This window comes from Amblyomma americanum, chromosome 1 (assembly GCF_052857255.1).
Source record: "Amblyomma americanum isolate KBUSLIRL-KWMA chromosome 1, ASM5285725v1, whole genome shotgun sequence".
Taxonomy (NCBI): domain Eukaryota; kingdom Metazoa; phylum Arthropoda; class Arachnida; order Ixodida; family Ixodidae; genus Amblyomma; species Amblyomma americanum.
The window spans coordinates 64,208,783-64,235,107 of record NC_135497.1 but is presented as its reverse complement, the minus strand read 5'-3'; the positions used below and the strand labels follow the sequence as shown (position 1 = coordinate 64,235,107).

General features: G+C 45.3%; 1 protein-coding gene and 1 long non-coding RNA gene across 12 annotated transcripts in view; one reads left to right on the top strand and one right to left on the bottom strand.

The window, feature by feature from the left end:
- LOC144112913 (uncharacterized) overlaps positions 1–26,325 on the bottom strand; it is a 194,258-nt gene that overhangs the window by 146,598 nt on the left and 21,335 nt on the right. The window lies entirely within an intron of this gene.
- Positions 15,948–24,382, top strand: LOC144112898 (uncharacterized). The gene is made up of 3 exons (XR_013310529.1): positions 15,948–16,089; positions 17,282–17,782; positions 20,456–24,382. It is a non-coding gene; the product is annotated as an uncharacterized LOC144112898 (long non-coding RNA).

Here is a 26,325-nt window from a genome sequence, read left to right as displayed (position 1 = left end):
TGTGGCTGAGTGCAGGATCAGAGATGGCTATGCAAGGATGCCGATTGAAAGAAAGGCGAGAAAGACAACATCTGGACAAAGTACAAATTTTGGAGACATGCAGTTTGATCCTATGCAGGATGACTACAACGATGTGCTTAATAGCTACGGTGTGAACACCGATGACCCAGGTGTGGCAACCTCGAAGTTTACTGTCAAAAACGGTCACCGCATCTGCAAATTTTTCAACGCACAAGGCACCTGTAAGCACGGACAATATTGCGTTTACAGCCATGTTGCTGAAGAAGCGAATTAAGCGCTACTGCACGTAAATGAGCCAGTTCTGAGCCTTTCAAGAATAATGCAGCCACCTGTTGTGGAAAGCTGGGTGTTTGGACAGGTGTCTGCATGCAATAATAGCCCAAGTTTCTTCTTCCTGGTATTGCCTTATGGGAAAAGTCATTTGTGCAGCTGATTGTCGTAGGCATGGCTTCCAGGTCAAAGCTGTCTTTGAAAGGCCTCATGGAAGACATGCAACGTGAGTGCAATCTCAGGAAATTCAGCGAGGTCAGATCGTTCACAAAGGCCAAAGAGAGCTTGTGGCTGCGAGGAGCAATCACGACGCGCGTTGGTACAGAGGACAAGTTGTGTCAGTTGGCCACAGTGATGTTCTCCAGGTGTTCTTTGTGGACTTCGGGTTTTATGAGTGGGTACCAGAGGAGAAGGTGAAGGCCCTCGATGTGTGCTTCGCACACTTGCCATCATTGCAGGCACATCCGGCTTGCATTGTGGGAGATGGATTCAGTTGCCCCGGTGACAAGACAGGATGGGACGCATAAATGCGTGAGGTGTTTCTGAACTGCGTCACTCGCAAGGACCTCCTTTTGAAATTGTCCGAATTTTGGACGGACTTCTGCATGTCAGGCTATTCTTTTTCAAAGATGATAAGCTCCTTAATGTAACTGACTGTATGACAGCTTGCAAGAGACGCTCAAAGAAGAATGCCGTATGCGCTCCATCTTTACAAAAACTCATAGGGTTCCTTTTTAGGTGTGCATGATGTTTTGTTTTTGATGTTTATGCAAACAAGTGTGGCATTTTCTTAGGTGTGGATGGTCATTTGTTTTTGATTGAGTTTAATTGTATTTTTAAGTAGGTGAATTTACCTTTGACAGAGCTTGATGACTGTGTACCAAAGTTAGTGTGCACTCCATCTTTACAAAAGCCCTTAAGGGGCCTTCTTAGGTGTGTAATATCTTTTATGTTTGACATTGCATGCATTGTTATCATTTATATGCATTTATCCTTGACAAACCTAATGACTCTGGCCCAAAATTTAGTAATAAGTGTGAGATTTGTGCTTTTTTTTTACAGTAGCAACGTGTACTATGCATTCAGTGAATAATAAATTTTTTTGTGTTCGAGGTACATGCAGAGAAAACTGATTTCTCATTTAATAAAAGGTATAGTACAAGGAATGAAAGTCTTACTGACTGCACAGAAACGTTTGCAGACACTACACATGGGTTTGAAGCTGAAGAAACAATTTCATTCTCTTTGATAATGTGCTTAGCTTTTATAGAAAACTCGCTGGAAAATGTGAGTGCATTCAGCACTGGCTCAGCATTGAGGCAAAGCTGGAAAAACAAGCAACGTTAAGTGGGTCATAAAGTAAAATTTGTGGCAAGAGTTGTACGAAAGAGTTAAGTTTTATGATAAATGGATGTGCAACATTATGCCAGGCTAGATGTTTGAAGCTGATGGTCTTCTCTTTTCCTGGTGCTCTCCTATCTCTTCATCATCTGCACCACTCAAAGTGTGCAGAAATTGAGGTTAGATGATACAAAAAGAAAGAATAATGCTTTTAGTGGCACTGGGTACTATTGGGGACAAAGCTTCCAGGGGCAGTATTCTGTAATAAATAATCCATTCCACTTAGCCATGTTGTCAATGTTGCAAAGGCAACAGCAGGTAGGAAAGTGAATGCCTAAATCCCAGACATAGCCAATGTGGCCACAGCACCGCCACTAGCCAGCATCTTGCTGCCACATCCAGTCCGGCCGAGTCACATGGACCACGCTCTGCCAATTTGTCTTAGAAGCTCTTTCCTGAGAGGGCATTATTGGTGATAAAGCTCTTCAGGCATGTCAAAGATGTCGTTTTTCTTTGGCATCTATGCCCGCCAGCCAGTGCGACACGGACTTGAGATGTGTTAATGCAAGCAGGTGGCATTGTGAGCATGTTTCTGTCAGAACCAGCGTAACACCTGCTCTAATGCCCTGCGGCAATGGGAGCAGCAACGAATGGCAAAGGACCAAATGAAATAGCAATGGGATGGATTTTCACAAAATACGGCCTCAGGACACGCAAAAAGTGGTCCAAGCACATAGCTGCCATGTCTGTAAAGGATCACTTCCATTGGACTACCACAGTTTATAGGATCCTGGTCCACAAGTTGGGCTCGAGCCACTGTGTAACACTGTGTAGCTACCAGAGCAAGCTCTGCAAAGGCTCTTTATTTTGTTTTACTTTCTGTCACATTTTCTCCTGTGATATGGTTCAGTGGTGAAGTACTGGCTGCAACAATACTAGTGCATGATGCTTTCAGAGCACGGCTAAGGTTATCAGCTGGGTTTGGTGGAGGGGAAACTAAAAAGGCACCCATGTGCTGTGCGATGTCAGCACAGCACACGCGAAAGAGAGATCCCCAAGTGTTAGAAAATTTTCCAGAGCCCTCCACTGTGGCACCTTCTCTCTTTACCCCCCCTTTTCTTTTGCTCCCTCCTTCATCCCTTCCCTCACAGCATGGTTGAGGTGTCCATGGAGAAGTGAGACGGTTAATGCTTCTTTCCCTCCCTCAAAACCAATTTATAGCTCACTGGCCTCAGGTGCTTAACTTACACAATAAGCTTACCCTGTTTATTCCACTTCTCTGGTAGACCATATGCTTCCTTTGACAACCTAAAACTTCTCTGTTGTGATTGGTATGGTGTCAACTGCTCTAACATTGTAGATATCACCTTATGAGTACATTTTGATGGAGCACCACTTTGCATGGCCTAGAAATGCATGTGGCACTTAACACAAGAAAAATATCACTCAAGCATCTCCTATGCATACCAGCAGCCAATACTAACTCTAGCCATACATGCCTGCTGCATGCCTACGTGGAGTCGGACTGATTATGGCCTTGGAATCGGTGAAAGGCCTTTGGTAGGCTAGCTTTACATCTGCTGCCAGGAGCAAAGCTGCTGTATGCCTCGTGCTACTGTGTTGCTTGCTGCTCTTGCGATGCCTTTTGGTGTTTTCGTTGGGCAGGAATGCTGCAGATCAGATGGAGCAGACTGGCTTGCCTCAAGATAAAAGCAGTCACCTCCTCACTTGTTTTTACACCTGATCCTGCCAAGAAATAGCACAGCAATAATAAGTGAACCTCGAGTGGTATACTCCATTTTTGTTTCCGACCGTATGTGTCGGCATGACGTGCACTTATGAATTGAAGTGGTCAGCATTTGAAGTGTAGTAAACACCAACCAAGACTGTATGAATAGTAAATAAAGCAAAATTGGAAAGTTGTTTCGAGCTAGAGTCACTGTCACGGTAGCAGTTTGCTAGCCTTATGTTATTTCACAAATTCTACTATCATTCCATACTTTATGACGATTTATTTCAGCCACTTCTCGCAATCTTCTGGCACTGCGGCCATGATAACAAAGTAAAATGCATAACGTGATGCTAATTGTTTTACGGAAGGTCATTTATGTACCACATATATATATTGGAACAGCCTGCCATCACGTGTTGCAAATAAAGCAAACATGATTTATAAATGTTTTGCACTCTGATAATAAGATTTTGCTGGCTTCGAGCCCAGCCGTGAGTTGTGTTATATGCATTAAAACTTGTGAATACTACCTGTGTAGTTGTTTTTTGCTGTGTACATCACTTCTTTGGGCAAGAAAATGTGCCAAATAGGTTACAAAGACTCAAAGAGAGAAGAGAATGACTAGACTGATGAAGTGAAAAAACTAGTAAGGAAAGGAAATTTAGGCGCAGTAATTGTCTCACATCTTGGAGGGCACCCAAAGGGGGCTTACGAGAAGGGAGGAAGGTGGGAGTGAAAGAAGAAAGGTTGGCCATAGTGGAGGGCTTCAGAATAATTTTGACCACAGGGGGATCTTTAACGTGCACTGACATCGCACAGCGCACGGGCGCCTTTTGAGTTTGGCCTCCATCGAAACGTGGCTGCCGCGGTCGTGTTCAATCCCGGGTACTCCAGCTCAGTCGCTGAAAGCCCTAACCACTGAACCTTACTCTCAATTGATTTTAAGAGCGTTAGCTCTTACTAACTACTTTTGTCAAGCACGTGTCTGTCTGCAATGAAGGTCAAATTGACCAAAACAGTAAGTGACATGGGCAGATCAGAACGGTTTCCAGTTTTCCACACAGAAAACAGTAGCCATTCTTTTCTCGCTGAATCGAGGCATACAAGCCGACCCATTCATACACCTGAACGGAACACAGATAACCGCCAAAAATGAGCACAAATTTCTAGGGATAACCTTTGACAAAAAACTCACTTTCCTGCCTCGTATAAACGCACTGAAAAAAAAAGCCTCCGGATCCCTAAATATACTCAAAGTACTGTCACGTAAGCATTGGGGGGCTGGCAGGACATTTCTTTTACAAATTTATTGCTCAGTGGTACGCTCTACCTTAGATTACGGATGTTTAGTTTACGGGTCGGTGAGACCTTCGTCCGTGAAACGACTAGATCCAATACATAATTTAGGTTTGCGTCTTTCCTCTGGTGCTTACAGGACGTTGCCCATAAATAGTCTTTATGTAGGAATCAACAAACCGTCACCTGCAGACAGAAGAACCATGCTCACATCCTCATACATTTTAAAAATCCATTTGCTGCCCAAACACCTATGTTACCCAATAGTCACAAAGTGCCCGTCTAGAACACTGTTTAAAAACAAACCGCTAGCTATCGGGCCACTCCGCCTGCGTTTTGAACAGATGTGCCAAAACTTCGGCGCACTAGATACAGTACCTGATATATTGCTCAGCGACGAGATCCACTGCCTCCATGGTAAAATTTTCCTGCAATCTGTGATCTCATTCTTAGACTGTGCCATAAAAAACAAACTCCACAACAAATTATAGTACAAGAATTCCTTGCACTTGAAGAAAAATACAGTAGTTCTACTCAGTTTTATACAGATGGTTCAAAAACGGACGTTTACATAGGAAGCGCAGTAGCCCGAGGGAAGTCTGAAAAAACAGTACGACTTCCACAGTGCTCATCCATCTTCACTGCAAAATGTTACGCAGTCTGTGTGGCCATAGAAAAATATAGAAAATGAGAACCTCACCAACAGTATTATTTACACAGACTCCCTCAGTATACTTACAGCTCTGGACTCTACAAATGCAGTGACTCCGATTCTTGGTGACATACACAAGATAGCAAAAGCCACAGCTCGAGGACAAGACACAAAATTCTGCTGGGTTCCCAGTCATGTCGGAATAAAAGGCAACGAGAGGGCAGATGTCTGCGCTGCAAAAGCTCATGGCAAGGAAATAAAGAAAGTAAATTTACCTTTTAAGGATTGCATGAACTTAGTACAACGTAAATTAAGTGAAAAATGGCAGTCGGCATGAAACGGCAAAGTGAATAATAAACTACACTTGGTAAAGCCGGTTTTGGGTGAATTTAAATTGTGTGCACCAGGAACGTTTTAAAGAAATGATTTTATGTTGTCTCCAGATAGGCCACACGCGCACCTTACGCACAACTTTTTGCTAACAAATCAAGACAAACCTGTTTGCGAATGCGGAGATGATCTTACGGTTAATCACATTTTATTTTCATCTGTGAAACTGGAAAAACTAAGAAAAAAGTACTTTACTCAATTTTATAATGAATGCATTCCTTTTCATCCAGCACTGCTCTTAGATGATAATGCCATTGTTAACATACCTTCCATTTTTAGCTTTTTAAAAGAAGCAGGGGTACTTGAAAAACTAAATTTTGAACCACTGGTTTGCTTTATTACATGATGCACCTCAGCCACTTTCTCATTCCTGAGAAGCATGGGGCTTTTTGATTGGTTGGGAGTCTCAGGATCCTTGCCCAGCCAAGGATAGTTGCTGAGGCTACCTGGCCTTCTCTAGGGCTTTTACTTTTAGCCATTTATAGATTTATTCTTCTCTGTTATTACTAGGCAGTACAATCTCTTTCGGCCATCTACACCATCGACGATTTTTCATATTCCTAAACATTCTACAGAAAACAAATTCTATACCTTGAGCTTGGCGCACGATGGCCTTAATGGCCTATGTGCCATAAAACCCAACACAACACATAACCACGTGACCACAGCATATCACACGGCAAAAATGAGCGCGTGGCCTCAATTAATACAGATACTTTCGATCCATTATATATATGCCAGTATAGCGACCATCGAAGTGGGATCCCCCCCCCCCCCCCGCAGGACCACCATTTGCATAAAATTTGGTAATAATAATAATTGGTTTTTGGGGAAAGGAAATGTCGCAGTATCTGTCTCATATCGTTGGACACCTGAACCACGCCGTAAGTGAAGGGATAAAGGAGGGAGTGAAAGAAGAAGGAAGAAGAGGTACCGTAGCAGAGGGCTCCGGAATAATTTCGACCACCTGGGGATCTTAAACGTGCACTGACGTCGCACAGCACACGGGCGCCTTAGCATAAAAACGCAGCCGCCGCGGTCGGGTTCGAACGCGGGAACTCCGGATCAGTAGTCGAGCGCCCTAACCACTGAGCCACCGCGGCGGGTGATATAATAAAATTTGGGAGCCACCCGTTTGACGCATAATGTTCGAAGTGGTGTCGAACGACTTGGCATGTTTTTGAGGATAAAATTACTAATTGAGATGAAGACCAAAATATGTGTGGGATTCGTATACCGACGACTTTTCCGGCGCCAAACGGTGCATTCAAGTAACTTTAAACGGCCATTACGGCCGAACCGTTTGTCGCAGGGGGTACTGGATGGTGTCGAATGATTCGTCGTGCAGTGATGCACGCGTTTATAGAATTTATTAGCTGATATAATGAAGAATTATACCGGATATAGCAATTGGTTATGGACCTCCTTCACCCCGCGACGTCACGAAGATGCGGTGGCGCTGATGTTAGCGACTTTCGCATGGTAGGCAAAACAGGTTACGCTTGCCCGTGTCTACCGCAGCTGCCGCAGCTACCGGCGGCTGCTTCAAGCCTGTGAACTGCAGAAGCAGCATGTATTGACCGGCTGCGTCACTGCTGGATCCGCGTAGTAGCATAAAAAATATTAAATTAGCCTCGATAGGTTTCTCGCGCATAAATGCCGCATTCGGAAACTGGCCAACAGGCATTGGGCCACGGTAGTAAAGCGCGAAGTCTGGGATTCGATAGGCACTGCCACTCAATGCACTTAATAGCATGCAAGTTACTGCGTTCATTCACCTGAACTTCAGGATAGTAGGCTAATAATTGCTCAAGGAAAAAAAGACATATGCAGCAGCACACGTACTTATCACCTTGAGCCGGAGTGCACGGGGCGCCGACAGGATCACTCGCCCCCACGGTGCTCGCCCCCAAGGAATGCGTTTTTTTGTTAATATACACCATGTTTTAATGGCGCGTTTTATGACATTTAATATTTACTTGAAACTGTTTCTTGATATGACGACGTAATTATTTCATTCGAGTAGAAAGAAGTCTGGTAAGTTGTGTCAATCTTGCGCGGTCGCGTTGGTGTGCTTAGAATAGCGTACCTTAAGTATGCTAAACGCCATATGTTTTTCATTGCATCATGCATGTGTCATGTTTCATGAGGTAGTACATGATCGCGAAGCTTGTTTGGAAAGAAGCAGCCGCACGCGTGCTACTAACAGACACGTGGCGAGATTGAGAGGGGACGCGGCAATGAAAAGTGTTTTCGTTATTCATGCATGTGATATGTAACTAAACTTGGTGCAAATATCAAATTCCTACGCTAGTTTCAGTAATTCCTTTTATTTATAGCTATACCTGGTGCAGTTCTGGGTAATTATAATTAACACCGTCGTCAAGTCCCCCCAAGGTCTCAAATAATTGAGTAGATAGTGCGCAGTTTTTTATGCCAGCATGTACATAAAGCCCTGTTCTGCACGATGACGCGATTAGTTCTTTTTCTATATGATCAGTACTTATGCATGCATAGTTACATGAAAACGTTTCTTACAAGAAATAACTAACACAGTACTGCACGTGTAGGGAAAAAAATCGAGAGGTTTATTACGCTCCTCAACGTCTCAGGAATAGTTTGCGACAAATGGAATCATTTGATTTTCATGCGAATTACGAAGGTGAGTGATCCAGTCTCAGAAAATGTGAGAGGTCACAAAACGAACCTTAAAGTTTATGGCATCTTCGCTATCGCTTTGGTCAAAGAAATGCGGCACTGAAATCAAAGAAATTACCTCACAATTTTTGACGACCACACTTCTAAAAAGCGTAATTTATAAATTTGTACTCAATATTTTGCTATAATTTTTCGTCACGAAACTAGACTTCAGGGCTAAGAAAGAAATAATTCTAGAAATCAAAAATTTTCACCAAATCGACCACCTTAACAAGAGGACAAGTCGGCCTGGCTGGTGCGTGGTCATGCGGCTAAAAACAGCGCTAAGCGAGACAGAGGAGATCAGGGACACGACGCTGTCCCCACTTTTCGCACAGCGCGACATGTACATATGTCAGCAGACGATGAGCGCACGTCTGCTCCGACGAAACAAGGCCAGCACTTCCCCTCACTATTGTCCCGAAGTAAAATCATTCCGGCTAGTGCAGAGTGTCAAAACTTGTTTTATTCAATGCCTGGCGCATAAATAAACGGCAGGAACGCTTTCTACATGTTTACTACTAACCATATATACAATACAGTGGAAAACTATTTCTCTTTATAGGCCGCACGTGGCCGACGCGAGCTCGTGTACTTCAACAAATTACTAAGTTGGAAGCATCGACCATTGCTATGATTCGCAGAAACTGCAAACGCGCCTACAAGCCTTGAAAACCCGCGCTCAACACCTATCCGCGACGCCGCTCCCCGACCTTTTGCCTACCACGAGCTCGCTAGCGACTGCAGCGCCACCTCGTTTGTTTACAAACATAATATTAATAATAATTGGTTTTTTGGGAAAAGGAAATGGCGCAGTATCTGTCTCATATATCGCTGGACACCTGAACCGCGCCGTAAGGGAAGGGATAAAGGAGGGAGTGAAAGAAGAAAGGATAATAGGTTCCGTAGTGGAGGGCTCCGGAATAATTTCGACCACCTGGGGATCTTTAACGTGCACTGACATCGCTCAGCACACGGGCGCCTTAGCGTTTTTCCTCCATAAAAACGCAGCCGCCGCGGTCGGGTTCGAACTCGGGAACTCCGGATCAGTAGTCGAGCGCCCTAACCACTGAGCCACCGCGACAAACATGCAGGAAGTCCATAAGTAGCAATAGTAATGCAATATCCATGAGGTAGATGGCGCTGCTTGTGTCTTAGAAGTAAAGTCCAGAGGACCTTAATTAGAAGGGATGTTTCCGAAAAGAAAAAAAAAACATCCGCAGATGTTTGGATTTGGTCCTCTCCGCGTTTGCAGAGCACACTTATGTAAGCACGACACTCCCGTAGCTAACGCTCTTTTTTTTTAAAGCGAAATTTATTGCCCCAGGGCATCAATGATTGGTCAAGGTGTGATGATGTAGTAGAGAATAAATGAATGGAAAAAGGTTAGCTGATTTGATGAAGTCCAGTAGAGAACGATGGTACGGTCCCTGCGTCCAGGCAATGTATGAAGCAGGGTTGCTTGGTGAAAGACCTGCTACCATCAGGTGCCGGATCCTTGTATGTTTGTGAGCTGGGCAGTCCCACAGTATGATGAATGTCGGCCTCAATGTCCTCGTGTTTACATATCGGACACCCTGGCCGAGGAAACAATCCTCGTCGGTACTAAGGCCACTTCCGAGTGATGGCTGGTGTGAGGGCAACCCCGACGCGGATCATCCTAAGCCCAACCTCCTCTGCACGGGTAAGACCGCGGGGGAGGGTTAAAGCACACGGAGGGATGAGAGCACGTGTGCGGCGCCGGAGTTGTTTATTTATTTATTTATTTGTGATACCCTCAAGGTACAAAGTACATTTCAGAGGGGAAGGGCAGTTGTTAACAAGAAAAATAAACAAAGCACAATTCATACAAAACTATAGAACAACGGAGGCAGGATAAAAAGAAGTGAGCAAAATGAACACGGAACAGATTAATAAAATAGTTTAAGAACAATACTAATACGTGGAGAACACAACACTCCAATAAAATATAAAAGCGATCATTATGTAATCAGAGTGGTAAGTATTCTTCTAAATTGAGTTGAATCAGTGATGCTAGTTAATGATGCGGGTAGGGAATTCCATTCTTTAGAAGTTAGCGGAAAATATGATTGCGCACATGTCACTGTGTTACAATGAGGCACTGTGACCTTGTGTTGATGATCACGACCTTGTGTTGATGATTCCTTTCTTGATGAAAGGAGGGTAAAATTGTCCAAATGAAGGAGCCGAGGCGGCGATGAGTTTGTATTCGCAAGGCGGGTCGCTAATTATGCCTGGCTTTAATAGGTCAGCAGATCCCGTGGGACCCACTCAATACGTACTGGCTGCAGGATGCGTGCCGCGAGCCGGTGGATGTCCTGACATATCGTTGGACAGCGGCTAACACGTCGTAGCAACCGGACAACTTGAAAGGCGTCAGTGCGGATGACAACGCGGGCCGCAGGGAGCATAGTTATGTCGGCCACGGAGCAGAGTGCTTCTTGAACTGCAACGAGCTCAGCACAAAAGCACGAAGGGCGTTCCGTAAGCTGAAACCAAGAGGTTTGATTCAGGGCACGTCTGCACGGGCAGTAGATAGCTGTTGTTGCTTTGCAGTCTTGTATGCTTGCGTCTACGTAGACAACAATGGATCCTTCAGGCAGGCAAGCATCTTGTTCCTCAAATTTCTGGCGAAGCAACGATGCCGAATGAGCAGATGTTGGCCGGCGATTATCGGTTGGCTTGTTGTCGCTGAGCTGTACAAACTTCCATGGGGGAAGAACTAGCGTTGGCGGCTGAAGAATGGAGTGTGACGTCGCATAAGTTCTCAGTGCATGCATTCGCTGCTGCACCAGCTCATCAATGGTATTGAGCTCCGATTCTCTTGTAAAGCTATGACCGGTGTGATGCGTGGAAGGCACGTAATGGTCCTCAAAGCCTCTCGGTTCACGGCTTCAAGACGCTCTTAAGTCGAACACTGAGGCAGTGTTGACGGAGAATTTATTATCCGAGAAATAGCTTTTTTGTACAGAAGCATGGATATGGTAGCGAAAAATGAACTTACATCACAAAAAATTGGGACTCTTAAGCTTCACCTTCAAGAGCGAAACACGACAGCGTGCTGCAGCGCTGCCAGGGAGTCCACGGAACGCCATCGCCTTGCCCATTGTTCAAATCGCTCGGAGTCTCTAGGCCTCTTCTAAAAAACAGACGCTGCTCCACACTACCACTCGTAGACAGCTGCGGTTCCACCACACCTGTTCAGAATCCGCCTTGCGACTAAGGCAGCCCTAAACCTACCTCGTAGCACTAGTACAGCCAAACCCCTTGCACTAGGCATGCATAACACCATTCAGGAACTAGTTGACGCGCACCTTGAGACACAGTACCTTAGACTTGTCACGAGCGCCACTGGCCGCCATATACTCTCCTCCCTTCGCACCAACACACTGGCTAACCAGTCAACCCTATAGATTGACGCATCCATACACCACACGTTGTGAAACCCCTTCCTCGAAACGCCCATCCCCAATATCAGATCCCTCGCCGCGTAGCTCGCGCTAATACCCTCCTTAAGTATTACGGGCAAGCCCACGATGCCATTTGGGTAGGCGCCGCATGTACAGCGCATGAAGCGGTAGCAGTTGCCTACAATCAAACCCTACCTCACTCCCTAACTCAGCGACTTCCGTCGGGCTCTACGCCCGAGGAGGCAGAGGAGACCGCCAATGCCCTTGGATCGCCGTGAGCGCTCGGAGCAAACGGGCGCACCTCACATGCGTTCCGTATTTCTCCGGCCAAATTCCGTGTTCCGGGCCACTTACGTTCACCTTCTTTTTTTTGCCCTGGACGTACAACTACCGCTCCGGACCCGGTGTTGTGTTTTTGAGGCCCAGGTAGGCAAGATTTCCGGAATTTTCGACCAATTTCGTTTGGCCACGCCAGCAGCTGCGGCGGCGACGCCGCGTCCCGCCGAGCCCAACTACGCCTCGACTATGCCGTACACTGTGGAAGGCACCCACATTACCGTCGCGGAGTTATCCGACGGCACATGGACGGCGTTCGAGATGCAACGCCGATACCGAAGACCATCTCCGATTCAGCAACAACCTGCTGGAGCCCAGACTACAGCCTCGACACCTGCTATCCCGAAACCGCGGCGTCGCGGCCGCCCTCCACCGCCGACCAAGAAACGTCCGCTTCCCCGCCTGCCCTTGGAAGACCTCAAGATAGTCCCCCGCCCGCAGGGCACACTCAACCTCCACACCGTCGGCCCCGCACGACTGGCTGTTGCCATCTGCGAAGCCGCCAAAGTCGACAAACGCCTGGCAGTCACTGCCGACCAGGTCCGAATCCACCCCACTAACAACACAGTCAGTCAGCACGCCCGACCGTGGTCTTACGCCAAGGTCCAAACCATCACCATCGACACCACAGCAGTACCGGTCGCCGCCTATGCCCCAGCCCCGGACATTTCCGTGCGGGGGATCCTGTACCGGGCCTACAGCTATGAAAGCGACGCTGAAATCCTCGCCTAGCTTCGGGCTCGCAACACCGACCTCCCCATCGTTGCTGTGCGCCGTATGGACCAGACACGACACTTTGTCGTCACTTTCGCTACTACCAATCTTCCCCGATACATGCGGTACTAAAAGGCTTTACCTTCGAGGTGTTCTTTTACAAGGGGCGCGTTTCAACTGTCGCAAGCTGGGCCACAGGAGCCCCAACCAGCAGGCCAACCACTCACCTGTCAAGCCACGTGCATCGTGTGCAAAGGCCCACATCCCACTGGCAGCACGAGCTGCAAATACCGTTTCGTGGCCACCAACCGGCCCAAATCATTCCTATCATCCACGGATACTGACACTGACCCGGAACCTTGCCACATGGCCGCCAGTCCGGAGGCCGCGGCAACCAACAACGACCCCCGAGAGGTGACTCTTTCGCGCCACTGCGAAGCAGCAGCTGCAGCCACAAGAGCCGTAGCCGCTCCTCATCACGCTCTCGGAATTCTCGGGCTAACTCCCAGACCAGGCCGGAGAGCAAGCCCGCCAAGCAAGTCGGATGGAAGACTCCTCCACCAGCTCCAAGCCAAATAACTGGCCAACCCGGAGGTAAAGGAACTGGCAGGCATGGTCAAACAAATACAGCTCCAGCTAGCACAGGGCAATGCCAAAATTCACAGCCTGGAGTCGGCACAGGCACACGAAAAACCGCAGCCGCAGCAGATGGCTAGCGTTCCCAACCCCGATCACACCAATGACTCAAACATGGACACTGACCAGCACAAATGCACTAAGCGCAAGGCTCCCCCACCCTTCACCTCCGACAGTGATGCCAAATTCGATGCCTTTGACGTTCGTGTCTCTAAAATAGAGGGCGCCCTCCAACGGCTGACCCCAACTATTGACCGTCTCAATTACGGCTGTTCCGCCATGGCAGCCAATATTCACACCATCACCATCTGTCTCAAATGGTCTACCCCCCCCCCCCCCCCCCGTGCACTCAGTGGCCTGGTCCGAGTCCTGCGCCCGAGAGTGCAGCCGCGCGCGCGTGGTCTGGTGGTATTATAAATACCGCCATAGCGCCTCCGCAGCGCCCCGAACCCTACACGAAACGCGACGGCTAGCGCGCCCATCACGGTATGGCAGTGGAACTGCAGGGGCTTCATGGCAAAGCGGAGGGCCTTGGAGCATACCCTGCAGGTTAAGCCATACACACCCCACATTATAGCGTTCCAAGAAACGTACACTGACACCAATCTCACCGGCTGTGTCACCTACAACCAACCGGTGGCGCCGGATCTCTGCCCGAGTACCGCCACCCTCGTACACCGCAACCTCACAGCCAATCAGCTCGATCTTTACTACGCCGAAGTTACGCACAATTTCGTGCAGGTCCTTCCCAACAGCCGAACCCAATCCCCGCTCAACATCTGAAACGTGTACATCCCCCCAGTGACAAGAGCACTAAAGTAGCCACTCTCCTCCGCAAGGCCTGTGCAGCCGCGCGAAACGAGATGCAACTTATAATGGGCGACTTTAACGCACCGCACGCCGAGTGGGGCTACCCCCGCAAAGCCTGTGGTCGCAAAGGAGCCAAGGTTTGGGAGACAGCCCAGACTCTGGATCCCACGCTACTCCTTGACCCCGAACGATCCACCCGTTTCGGCAACAGCGTCACGCAAGACAGCTGTCCGGACCTCACTTTCGCCCGCAATATCCCAGACGCGCGCTGGGAAAATTTCGGTATGAACATAGGTAGCGATCATTATGTTCTCAGCACTACCTTCCACAGACAGCAAGGGCCCCCGTCGCACACACCAACTGGGACGCTTTCCGGTACGTGCGAGCTCAGTGTCCGCAGGACCCCATAAACGACCTCGTCACATAGAGAGACTGCTCCGTGACGCCGCTAACGCCACCTGCATGGCCACCCAAGAGGAGGATGGCCTCACCCCCGACGCCAAACTCATGCGCATGTGGGAGGCCCAGCGCAGCCTCCACGCTCGCTGGCTCAGACGCAAACACAACCGTCCTCTCAAGCTTCACAAGGGTAGAAACTTGGGCAAGTCGGTAACGGTGATCCATGGAAAGTGAGAGTAGCGCAAAACGGGACAAAGGGACAGAGAAAGACAGACACAACACAGGCGCTTTCTCTGTCCCTTTGTCCCGTTTTGCGCTACTCTCACTCTCAAGCTTCGCCTCGCTCGCCTCGAACGAGAGATCGAAGCCTACTCTGCCAAACTCAGTCATGAGCAATGGCACCAGACTTGCGACCGCCTCAACGGGCAGTTGGGATGCAAGAACACTTGGTTTCTGCTCAAGCACTTGCTTGATCCAATACACACCAAGTCTGCATCCCACAAGAATCTAGACAGCGCCATACACGCGTTTCAAGGCACCAACGAGGAACTCCTCGTTACCTTGAAAGACAAATACATCAACATCTCCACAGACATACCCATCCCATCCCCTCGCAATACACAGGATCTAAGAACCCAGACATGGAAAGAGACATCATGGCGTCGGAAGTCCGCGCCGCCCTGAACCACCACCGGGGCCGCCGGCGACGACGACCGCATCACCAACAAGATGCTACGCAACCTCGACGACCATTCAGTCGAAGCTCTTCCGGACCTTTTCAACCACCATTGGCATGAAGGTCGCCTTCCGGACTGCTGGAAGCATGCCAAGGTAATCTTCATACCCAAACCAGGCAAACGACTCGAGCTAGGAAACCTCCGGCCCATCTCGCTCACGTCTTGCCTGGGGAAGGTTATGGAGCACATCATTCTACACAGACTTCACACCCACGTAGACAAGGAGGACCTCCTTCCCCCCACCATGATTGGTTTCCGGGCTGGACTGTCCACCCAGAACATATTGTGGCAGATACAACACGGCATACTCGACCGTGTTTCCGTTTGCTAGCCGCTGCTACCGCTGCCAAGGCGGATTGCCGCTGCATACAAGCTCAATGTTGCCCACGCCAACGCGCGCGCGGAGCAGCTGTTTGCCATGACAACTATGTACATGCCATGGTTGCCTACGCCAACGCGCACGCGGAGCAGCTGTTGCCATGGCAAGTGTGGAAAATAGACGCGACGCCGGTAATTGCAAATGGCGGCGCCCTGCCGCCTTTGGGTTTTCGTGCTTTTCAATGACAGCAACGATGTCTGCCGCTTGCTGTGACTATCAGAGTGCCGTTTACAAAAGCTTAATTCAAGGTGGGTATTTTCTTCGCTTTCATTGTTTTCATCGATAACGCAGGTAATTTATTTGAACGCCGGTGAGGCGCTGAAGCAACGATGTCTGCCGTATGGGTAGTATGGGATAAGTTTAATGCAGGTGAGTAATCTATGTGGGACAACTGTGCTGTCACAAGGACATCGCAGCTGTTGCCTTTTCTTTTCATTGCGGAAAAGTTCTGAAATGCAGGAAAATAAAACATTCCTTTTATATTTGAAGTGTAATAGTTTACCCTCACATTTATTTTTCCACTTGCTCAACATTGTATAGCAGTTGTTATAGTTGAGGAACTCACCTGAATGAACAGCATTTTGCGCCACGGAGACTGCATAAATACATGGCGTAAAAGAGTGCCGCTTGGACAAGGTTAATTCAAGGCATGTGTAAATTATGATTTTGTGGGCCACATCATGTGGATGTATCCTTTTTTTCTTAGTGCGTAAGAGACTGCATGAATACATGGCGTAAAAGAGTGCCGCTTGGACAAGCTTAATTCAAGGCATGTGTAAATTATGATGTTGTGGGCCACATCATGTGGATGTATCCGTTTTTTTTTTTAGTGCGCAAGAGAGCGCATGAATACATGGCGTAAAAGAGTGCCGCTTGGACAAGCTTAATTCAAGGCATGTGTAAATTATGATTTTGTGGGCCACATCATGTAGATGTATCCGTTTTTTTTTTTTTTCAGTGCGTAAGAGACTTCATGAATACATGGCGTAAAAGAGTGCCGCTTGGACAAGCTTAATTCAAAGCATGTGTAAATTATGATTTTGTGGGCCACATCATGTGGATGTATCTTTTTCTTTAGTGCGTAAGAGACTGCATGAATACATGGTATAAAAGAGTGCCGCTTGGACAAGCTTAATTCAAGGCATGTGTAAATTATGATTTTGTGGGCCACATCATGTGGATGAATTTTTTTTTAGTGCGTAAGAGACTGCATGAATACATGGCGTAAAAGAGTGCCGCTTGGACAAGGTTAATTCAAGGCATGTGTAAATTATGATTTTGTGGGCCACATCATGTGGATGTATCTTTTTTTTAGTGCGTAAGAGACTGCATGAATACATGGCGTAAAAGAGTGCCGCTTGGACAAGCTTAATTCAAGGCATGTGTAAATTATGATTTTGTGGGCCACATCATGTGGATGTATCCGTTTTTTTTTTTTAGGGCGCAAGAGAATGCATGAATACATGGCGTAAAAGAGTGCCGCTTGGGCAAGCTTAGTTCAATGTATCCGCAAATTACGATTTTGTGGGCCACATCATGTGGAGGTAACCGTTTTTTTTAATGCATCCTTTGTTGTGCATCCTCTCACCTATGTCTCAAAATCGTCATTCATACTGTGAATAAATGTATGGCTGAAATTAGCCAAACATCTTGTTTTATGAGGGGAGATTTTGTATCAAAAAATTGTGTAATTATTTTGCGGTGCCCCATATTTAATCTCCTTCAAGGTAATGCCCATTTGATCCAATGCTCTCGTCTGAAAATGTGTTTTTCACTTTTTTGAAGCAGTCCAGAAATTCTTGCGAGAAGTGGGGTCTTTCAATGGCTGCGCCCTTCTTCCACGACCACAGAACAGTTTACCCTGTGGACTTTCTTCTTAGAGGGGAACTGAGGAAGTTGTGAAGAAGAAGGTACTGTAAATGGTACTGGTAAATATTCTAGGTAATGCTGTTTTTGCTTAGAAATTTGCCACAACTTGGGCTATTTTCGTCTTATTCAATCATGCAAATGTTTTAGAACCTCCTGGCATTTTCTGGCTTTTTTTGGATGTGCTGAAGTTTCTCCAGCAAATGCTAATTATGGCTGAGAAATTTGAATTTAAAATTTTCCCTGCTCCATGAGTCAAACTCATGATATCCGAACCGAGAAGGTCGGGTTACCACCATTTTGAAGTGAATGGCAGTGTAACATAGCCTTTGCAATCCATGCCCAAAATTTGGTGCCTACGCACACAGTTTACTTGCAAAATCAGCTGGTGATGACAACACCTGTAGTTCACCTTTTGGTGTTTTCCGTCTTATTAAAGCTCGGTTTTTGGTGACAGCAGTTCCTTTGACATTAGAATATCATAGTCTATCGAAAAGCAGGTCAACTTTAATTTATCCTCAGTGTTCTTTTAAGTTTTGCTTGATTTGTGGGGTTTAACATCCCAAACCGACTTTAGCTATGAGGGGTGCTGTAATAGAGGGCTCCAGATAATTTTGAATACCTGGGGTTCCTTTATGTGTACTGACATCACACAGTACACGGGTCTCTAGCATATTTTGCCTCCATCAAAATGCGACCGCCGTGGCCAAGATCGAACCCACGTCTTTCGGGTCAGCAGCCGAGCACCATAACCAGTGAGCCACTGTGGCGGCTTCCCCTGTAAGGTCAGTTGGTTGCCCAGTGATAACTGAAGCTTATGTTGTGTGTAGTTATGCGGCATTCATTTGGGGGCTGAAATTTTTCAGAGCACTTTAAAATTACTTATACATGAAGTTCACGATTGCTATGCACTGAGAAAGCAATAAAACCTGCTCATAACTGTGCGTTGCACAAAGATTGCTTTTAGATGTCGAGTGTAAAGCTGTGTAAGTGAGGTTGTACAATGACTAATAATAAGCTGGTCCATCTAAAAACATCTTTCATATGCTCACATGTGCAATTTCATATTCCAGAGAGCTGTGGTGTACAAAGTTTAAAACAGATCTTTCATATGTTCATATGTGCAATTTCATATTCCAGAGAGCTGTGGTGTACAAAGCTTCTGAACGCCAAACACTGAATTATACACCTCATTAGTGTTGCACCCAACTTCAGTGTATGTTGACTCGAGATAGAGTGCTCGAAATGTAAATGCATGAATTTATCATCTCAAGGGAATTTAGTGAGGAAATCACTTCCAGTTCTCAACAATTAAAAGGGTCATACACATAGTGTAACGCTGGACAAACTTGCAAAGGCTTCGTCCCGTTTTTAGCTCTGCTAATTTCCCTTGCAATTCTACATATACGAAATTATATGCATCTCAAAAAAAGATGAGGCCAGGCGTGGTGTCAGTGAGGTCATTAATTGTTTCATTCTTGCTGAAGTGGCCGCTTGTGCTGCTAGCTCAGCTTTCTCTCACCGTTACGAATTGCAAACATGCTCATGACAGAAGAAAGTTGGCACATTTTGTAGGTGCCGGTCCGAGTTCTTTCATACATTGCACAAGTAGTGTACCTTATTAAATAGATAAGCTTCATGCAGTTACTATCATCTGCACTGCATGAAAAGGTTGATGTATTGTGAACATGGTTAAACAATAATAAAGGGAGACCACAGTGAATATCATACTGTTACTCACTTTTGAAAATGACACCCGATTTTAGTTACATCTTGTCTTCTCTGTAGTGAAGCATAAGATATTAGAATGCATGGATCACCGCATGGCATTTAGCTACGACTGTTATGTGATTTAAAATTCAATTTATTTTCTCATGCTGTTTCGGTTTAGACAACCAGACAATGGCTATGACATCAAAGGTCAGTATAGGTCACTGCTTCTTCATTTGTAGTCATTCTAGCTCTTGAGACAGCCTTGTTTTAGCATTGCAGTTAATGAAAACAAAGAAGGAGCAGTTATATTGCAGTTTATTTTATGCCGCATGTGACGTACACCAACCCTTGATATCACAACCACCTCCTAGCCGCTGGAATCAAAACAGCATCAAGAGAAAATTCGATTGTAAATTATTTAGTGACTCTAATGTGTATGGGGTGATCCATATATACTAATGTCTAATGCATCGTTTCAAACAAGAAAACATGCAAGCAAAGATTTGGTTGGTGGATATAGCCCTGTGAAAAAAAAAACAGTGAAAAAGCAAGAAAGGAAGGAGGAGAAATGAGAACTACACACACACACACAGCATTTGAAGAGCAATGAAGAGAGGAAGCGAGTGTGTTCCATGCCTTACCTGCATTATGTTTCTCACGTCAAGAAAGCTGCAGGCAGGTAACGAGTAAGCCTATGTTTTTGGTGCCATTTATGCGAGGAGCTCCAAATTTTTGTGGACTTTGGCAATACATTTTGCTGCATGAATGTTCTGTCTTGTCAAGCTTAGAGTGGCATTCCTATGTCGTTCTAGAGGCATAACTGCTTCATGGTGCTTTTCCAAATACACATACTGACTATAAATATGAGAAAAATGTGGAGATGGTGCAAAGACAACGGCGGCATTCTTGAAAGAACAAAAATGAACAAGGATACTGTACCATTTTCACTATGGGCTCAGGCCCCCCTATTGATTTGTTGAATTCCAACAGCATTTTGTGAATGAAGATTCATCTAGGACCACTGTTTATTTCCAGAAATGAGACCACTGCCACTCGGAACAGTGAAGTGCAAAAGCTACAAAGGAGTAATTTCAAAGCATATTAGGAAAAATAAACCTGTCACAAGAAACACACTGACATCAATGGCAAATATGTTGAGAGATGTTTGAATGAATAGACTCTTTTGGTACAACCTTTGTCTTTCGTTCCATCAACTAACGGCCACAAATTTTAGACCTCCTCTCATGAGCTTGCCAAAGTGTACCCAAGGTTGAGCAAAAGATTAAGAGCTGAAAGAGTTCACAAAAAAAGACATAAGCAAACACAATGCGCCTCAGGGCCATCAACAAGGCCCTTTATTCCAACTTGCGGCTCATTCAAAAACATCCCATTTGGTAATACTCTCTGTAGGGCTAAGTTGGTGCATGGTTTTGAAAACAGACGTGCAAAACAGACAATGCTGGGGGAAGACAGACGAAACAAGTGCAACTGTTTATTCACCTATTGAAGCAAGTGAATATATAGACAAAAAGGCAAGAGCAGAGAGGGACCCACACATGCGCACAAGTAGAAACAAAAAGGTAACAGATGGCTATAGAAAAAAATGTGGCTCAGCACATATCTAAAAACACACTTTCTTTTCTTTGCCTTTGTTGATGTGGAACGCCTCTATAAGTTCACGGGCTGTAGTATCTTTGCCCCTGCTTAAGATTTTTGTTTTCTTCAGCTTCGCCTGGCATTTTTTCTTCTTTTTCACTGCAGGATTTAAAGTAATGTGGTAAGAAAGAACCCGTGCCGTTCTTTAATGCGTGATTATGGTCAGCAAGGCTATCATTAATACATCAGCCCGTTTGGTCAATGTAAGATTTCCCACACGTCAATGGGATCTGATAAACTACGCCCACTGCACATTTCACAAACGGCGTCACATGCTTTTTCTGGCATTCTGCTTGTTTCGGTTTGTTTGAATCCATTTTGCCACACAAGGAGAACAGCTTCTTGGGGGTGGAAAAACTACACGAACTTTAAACTTTGCCTCAACATGTTTCAGATTGTGTGCCATCTTATGAATATAAGGAATTATCACAGGTTTAGTTTTCTGTTTGGCAACATCGTTTTTTGCACAGTTATTACACTTTTCTTTTTTTAACCTTTTTCAGTAACACTTTGGCAACTGAGCAGAGTAGGATAGCCAGCTTGTTGAAGCCTGGTCTTGCCTTTTTGCTGATCTATTCACTCGCTTTCAAGTGAATACACAGTTGCAGAGTTGCACTTGTTTCGTCTGTCTTTCTCCTGTGTTGTTAGTTTTGCGCATTGTCTTTTTTCAAAATTTCATTCGGTGACACCTGACTGCCCCAAATGGCGGAAGTAGATGCACATCTGCTTCTGGCATTTTGGCCAATTAGGTTTCGCTGAAAGGGATGTTTTCAAAAGGGACACAAATTGGAATACAGGCAGAGATTCGCCTACCGTGTGGGAGTATGCCCATTTGGCAATGCACTGTAGCAAATGCAAGAAACATGGCTGCTGCCCTGCCCTTGAAAACACAGTGTTACAGTGTTCTTTGCAAAGGCAAGAGGTAAAACTGGGGCTTTCATATCACCAAGAATGCCGACAAAAATATATGAGCACGCTATCTTCATCATTATCATCATCAGCATGACTGCGCCAACTGCAGGGCAAAGGCCTCTCCCATGTCTCTCCCATTAACCCTGTCCTTTGCCAGCTGCAGCCACCGTATCCTCGTAAACTTCCTAATCTCATCCGCCCACCTAACTTTCTGCCGTCCCCTGCTACGCTTGCCTTCTCTTGGAATCCACTCCGTTACCCTTAAGGACCAACGGTTATCTTGCCTTCGCATTACATGCCCTGCCCAAGCCCATTTCTTCCTCTTGATTTCGACTAGGATGTCATTAACCCGTGTTTGTTCCCTCGCCCACTCTGCCCGCTTCCGGTCTCATAATGTTACACTTAACATTTTTCTTTCCATGGCTCGCTGCGTGGTCCTTAACTTAAGCTGAACCCTTTTCGTTAGCCTCCGCGTTTCTGCCCTGTAGGCGAGCACCGGCAAGATACAGCTGTTGTACACTTTTCTGTTGAGGGATATTGGTAAACTGCTATTCATGATCTGAGAGAACCTCCCATATGCGCTCCACCCTTCTTATCCTTCTAGTTATATCCCTCTCATGATCCAGGTCAACAGTTTCTGCCTGCCCTAAGTAGACATATTCCCTTACCACTTCCAGCATCTCGCTTCCAGTTGTGAACTGCTGTTCCCTTGCTAGGCTATTGAACATTACTTTGGTTTTCTGCATGTTAATTTTTAGACCCACCGTTTTGCTCTGCCTGTTTAAATCATTGATCATGCTTTGCAATTCATCTCATGAGTGACTCAGCAAGGCAATGTCATCAGCAAATCACAGATTATTTAGGTATTCTCCATTAACTCTTATCCCCAGCTGTTTGTAATTCAGGCCACATGATGTTATAACCCTTTTTTTTGCTGTAGTATGCAGTCTCCCCTTCATATTTTGTGCATATACAAGGTGTCCGATTTAATTCAATGCAAATGGTTGATTAAACATTGCATATGCTGTACACCACAGCTTTGGAAGTTGAATAATCGGCGAGGCTGATGCCTCAGTCAAGTGCAATGTAAATAATAAATGCTTATCCATATAACACTTTCAGATTGGCTTTTTAAATCCTGCGTTTAGGTCATATCTATAGGGAATAACATGGCACACCCTGTATACCATGAGTATTCCGCCCAAACATATTCTTTAAGAATAAATGAAAACACTGAAATGGCTCCATTGCGCCATCTTCTCACAATATGTCCAATGCTAATGGCAATTGCTAGAGTTTAGCAAGGCCGGAAATAAAAGCAGGGTTTTACCGGACGGACCGTAACAGGTGCTGGCACCACATCGCTGGAACTCCTTTATAAAAATTTATTTGTCGGCAACAAAAAATATTTTTCTAGTTTTTTTAATATGCGAAACTAAATGGGTTGACCATTTGGCTAATTTTTTTGTCCAGCACCGTTGCCCACATAGCGTTTTCTGGTCCTCAATGTGGCCGTTTCCGCAGAAATCTATGCACTTTTTCTTAAATTACAGAACAACGCAAGGTTCAAGTTTAATTCAAACAATGCTAGATCAAGGTTTCAGGCAAAACTCCAAAAAAGTTTGGTTAAATTTAGACTCCAAGTTTAGTTTTAAAAATGCGGAAATCTTCAAATTTTTCTCTTGTTAAGCACTTCCATTTTAAACCAAAATGGCATCATCCAGTTTATTTTTTGAGGCATGACAGGGCATCTCAATACCAGACTACATGCGGAGATAAACTTTGCTGACAAGGACCGGTTCCTGAGCAATAATTCTTGCAAAATGCCCAGATGAAGGTGATGTCTTACACTTTGGAGCATGATATATGGAGAAAATTTTTTTTTTCTTTGAAAGAAGGTGTCTACACTTCTGTTGGGACCGGTCGTCCATGAATTTTCTCAGCGAAATCTACAATACCAAGAATTTGGTGCATCTCCTTTCGCGTGGAATGACTCTGCTGTCCCCAAATTTAATTCTTGAAATCGACTGGGAAGTACTGTAAAAAAAATTGTTTCATGAACCTCGGCGGCTGTGAATAGTGACGAAACATTCAAGAAACGGGCAATTTTCTCTGTTAAGGTTTTCTGCCTAGATACATGCCTTACGGAGCATACTTGTCCCCAACAGTTTTATGCTTTCTGGACCACTTGTTTCGTTGCACTCCTAGGACCGCAGCGCAGGTCTAGACAACCGTTTTTTCAAATTTATGAATTTTAAACTACTTGTATGAAATTTTCTTCTCACTTTAATATGTCAACAAACACTGAATCTCAAAAATTCAAAACGAAAATTTGAGCTTTGCAAAACAAAAAGAATTACAAGAATGACTTCACCCTGCAAGAACAATGAATGTTGAACTAGCCTTCTGCCATGTTTTCTTAGCTTTGCAGGTTTTAAGAAAAATATATATCAGAAAATAATGTTCTGCACATAAAACAGTGACATTTGATGAGCTGTTATAAAATTATTTTTAAATTGCTCAAAAAATTTAATGTAAATACTCTAGAAATAAACTCAATTTTGTTGAAAGTTGCGTCCCTTCTTAAATGGAAATGTGGGACAGACTGCCGGACATATCATGCTGACTTGAAATCCTAATGTTTACATCAAGTGCCGTATTGCTTGCTGCATTGACTTTCTGACTGGTTCTCGCAGTTGCTTGTCAAGTGCGAGTGAACTTTGAAAATGGGCAAGGTGCCACCTCTTTTTGACACAGAGTGGCACATGACGAGAAATGTTGTTTGAAATAGTGGCCATTTGGCAATCACTAAGTGCCAGCAGACTGGTTGGAAATATGCAGAAATCACTCTTGCTTGACACTTCAGCAGCTGACTATGATGCAGGAATACTTTACTGTGAGACTGTTTATTGCCATGGGTGCACCCCAGAAACGCCACATTGTAGCACTCTGTATGTAGCCACTGTCTGCAAGTTACCACATCTGTTCTTCCATGGCCGAGATAAAGGTGACTCCCCTGCCATCATTGGTATCCAAAGAGTCTCCCTATGCATCGCTCCCACTATAGTGGCAGTGTTTATCATGCTGTTCGTCTTTTGATACAGCCACATTAGAAGATGCATGCAAAGTTAGTGGGCTTCCTCATAACAGGAACATTGAAAGGACTCTCAAAATGAACACTGAAGCTTGTTTGGCTGGTTGCTGTTTACTTCAGAAAGTTTTGCATAATACCTTTTCTGTGTGCTCAACTTACTGCCCTACCATTTCTGTATTTTTTTGTCATAGCAGGGATGAGGGACGTTCCTTAGGAAGGCCATGCATATCATGCGAAACCAGGTGGTGTTTTTCGAATACTGCATGGTTATAGAGGCATGCCTCGTTAATATGGTACTTTCGTCCCCCGTCAAAACTGTCCATAACAAATTGGGAAGAAAAATAAAAAAAAAGACATTTATTCATATATATACACTGGGATTACAGTATGCTTTTCTGCATAACAACAAGCAGTGAATTTCAAATTATAATCTTAGAAACTTGAACATTTTCCCGGTCGCAAAACTTGTACTGCGGTGCGAAGTGCCTCACAGGCCGTGAGAGACATGATGGCAGGATTCGCACTGGGTGTCCGATTCTGTTTGCTGTTGTATCCACAGTGGCCCTGCAGACGCCTTGCTTGTTCACCAGTTGTTCATCACTTCCTGGTCTACTGCATCAGCTGCAGGCATTCCTGAAGACTCATGAGGAGCATGTCATTGATGAGCACATTCATTTGCCTGTGACCTCCCTGTGAGGAATGCGATTTCTTGGCTGCTCTGTGACATCGATGGTGAGCCAATGTATATGTGGGCTTTGTTGGCTATGCAGAATCCTTCCAGGTTTCTGTGTGCGTTTGCACCTTTTGTACTGGAGTTTTAGGTTCCCTGGTTCACCTATCTGTTTGCATATGGTTCTGTGTTCATGTTAGCACCATTTGCATGTTCCATAACGAAATTCCAATTCTTGTGCAGGATGTCTGCACAATGACAGACACTGCACTGCTGAGTTGGCTCACAAAGTTTAATTTCGGTTTCATTCCTCACTGGTTGGACTAAATTAAATTGTTCTTGCTGCTTATACTTGTAAATTTAGAGCTTTCAACTGCTGTTAAGCTCAGTTCCTCTGCGCTTAACCGCAGTCATATCTCAAGACCAAATACCGCTTAATTTTCACCGCAACTGTTTTTCTTGTGTGCTTTTTTTTTTCCAGAGTGGTCATCACACTGCAAGTGAACAGCTTTGTTTTCATTATTTTTTGAGTGGCTTTGTTCTCTTTGCACGTGCAGGTTGGCGCAACAAAGG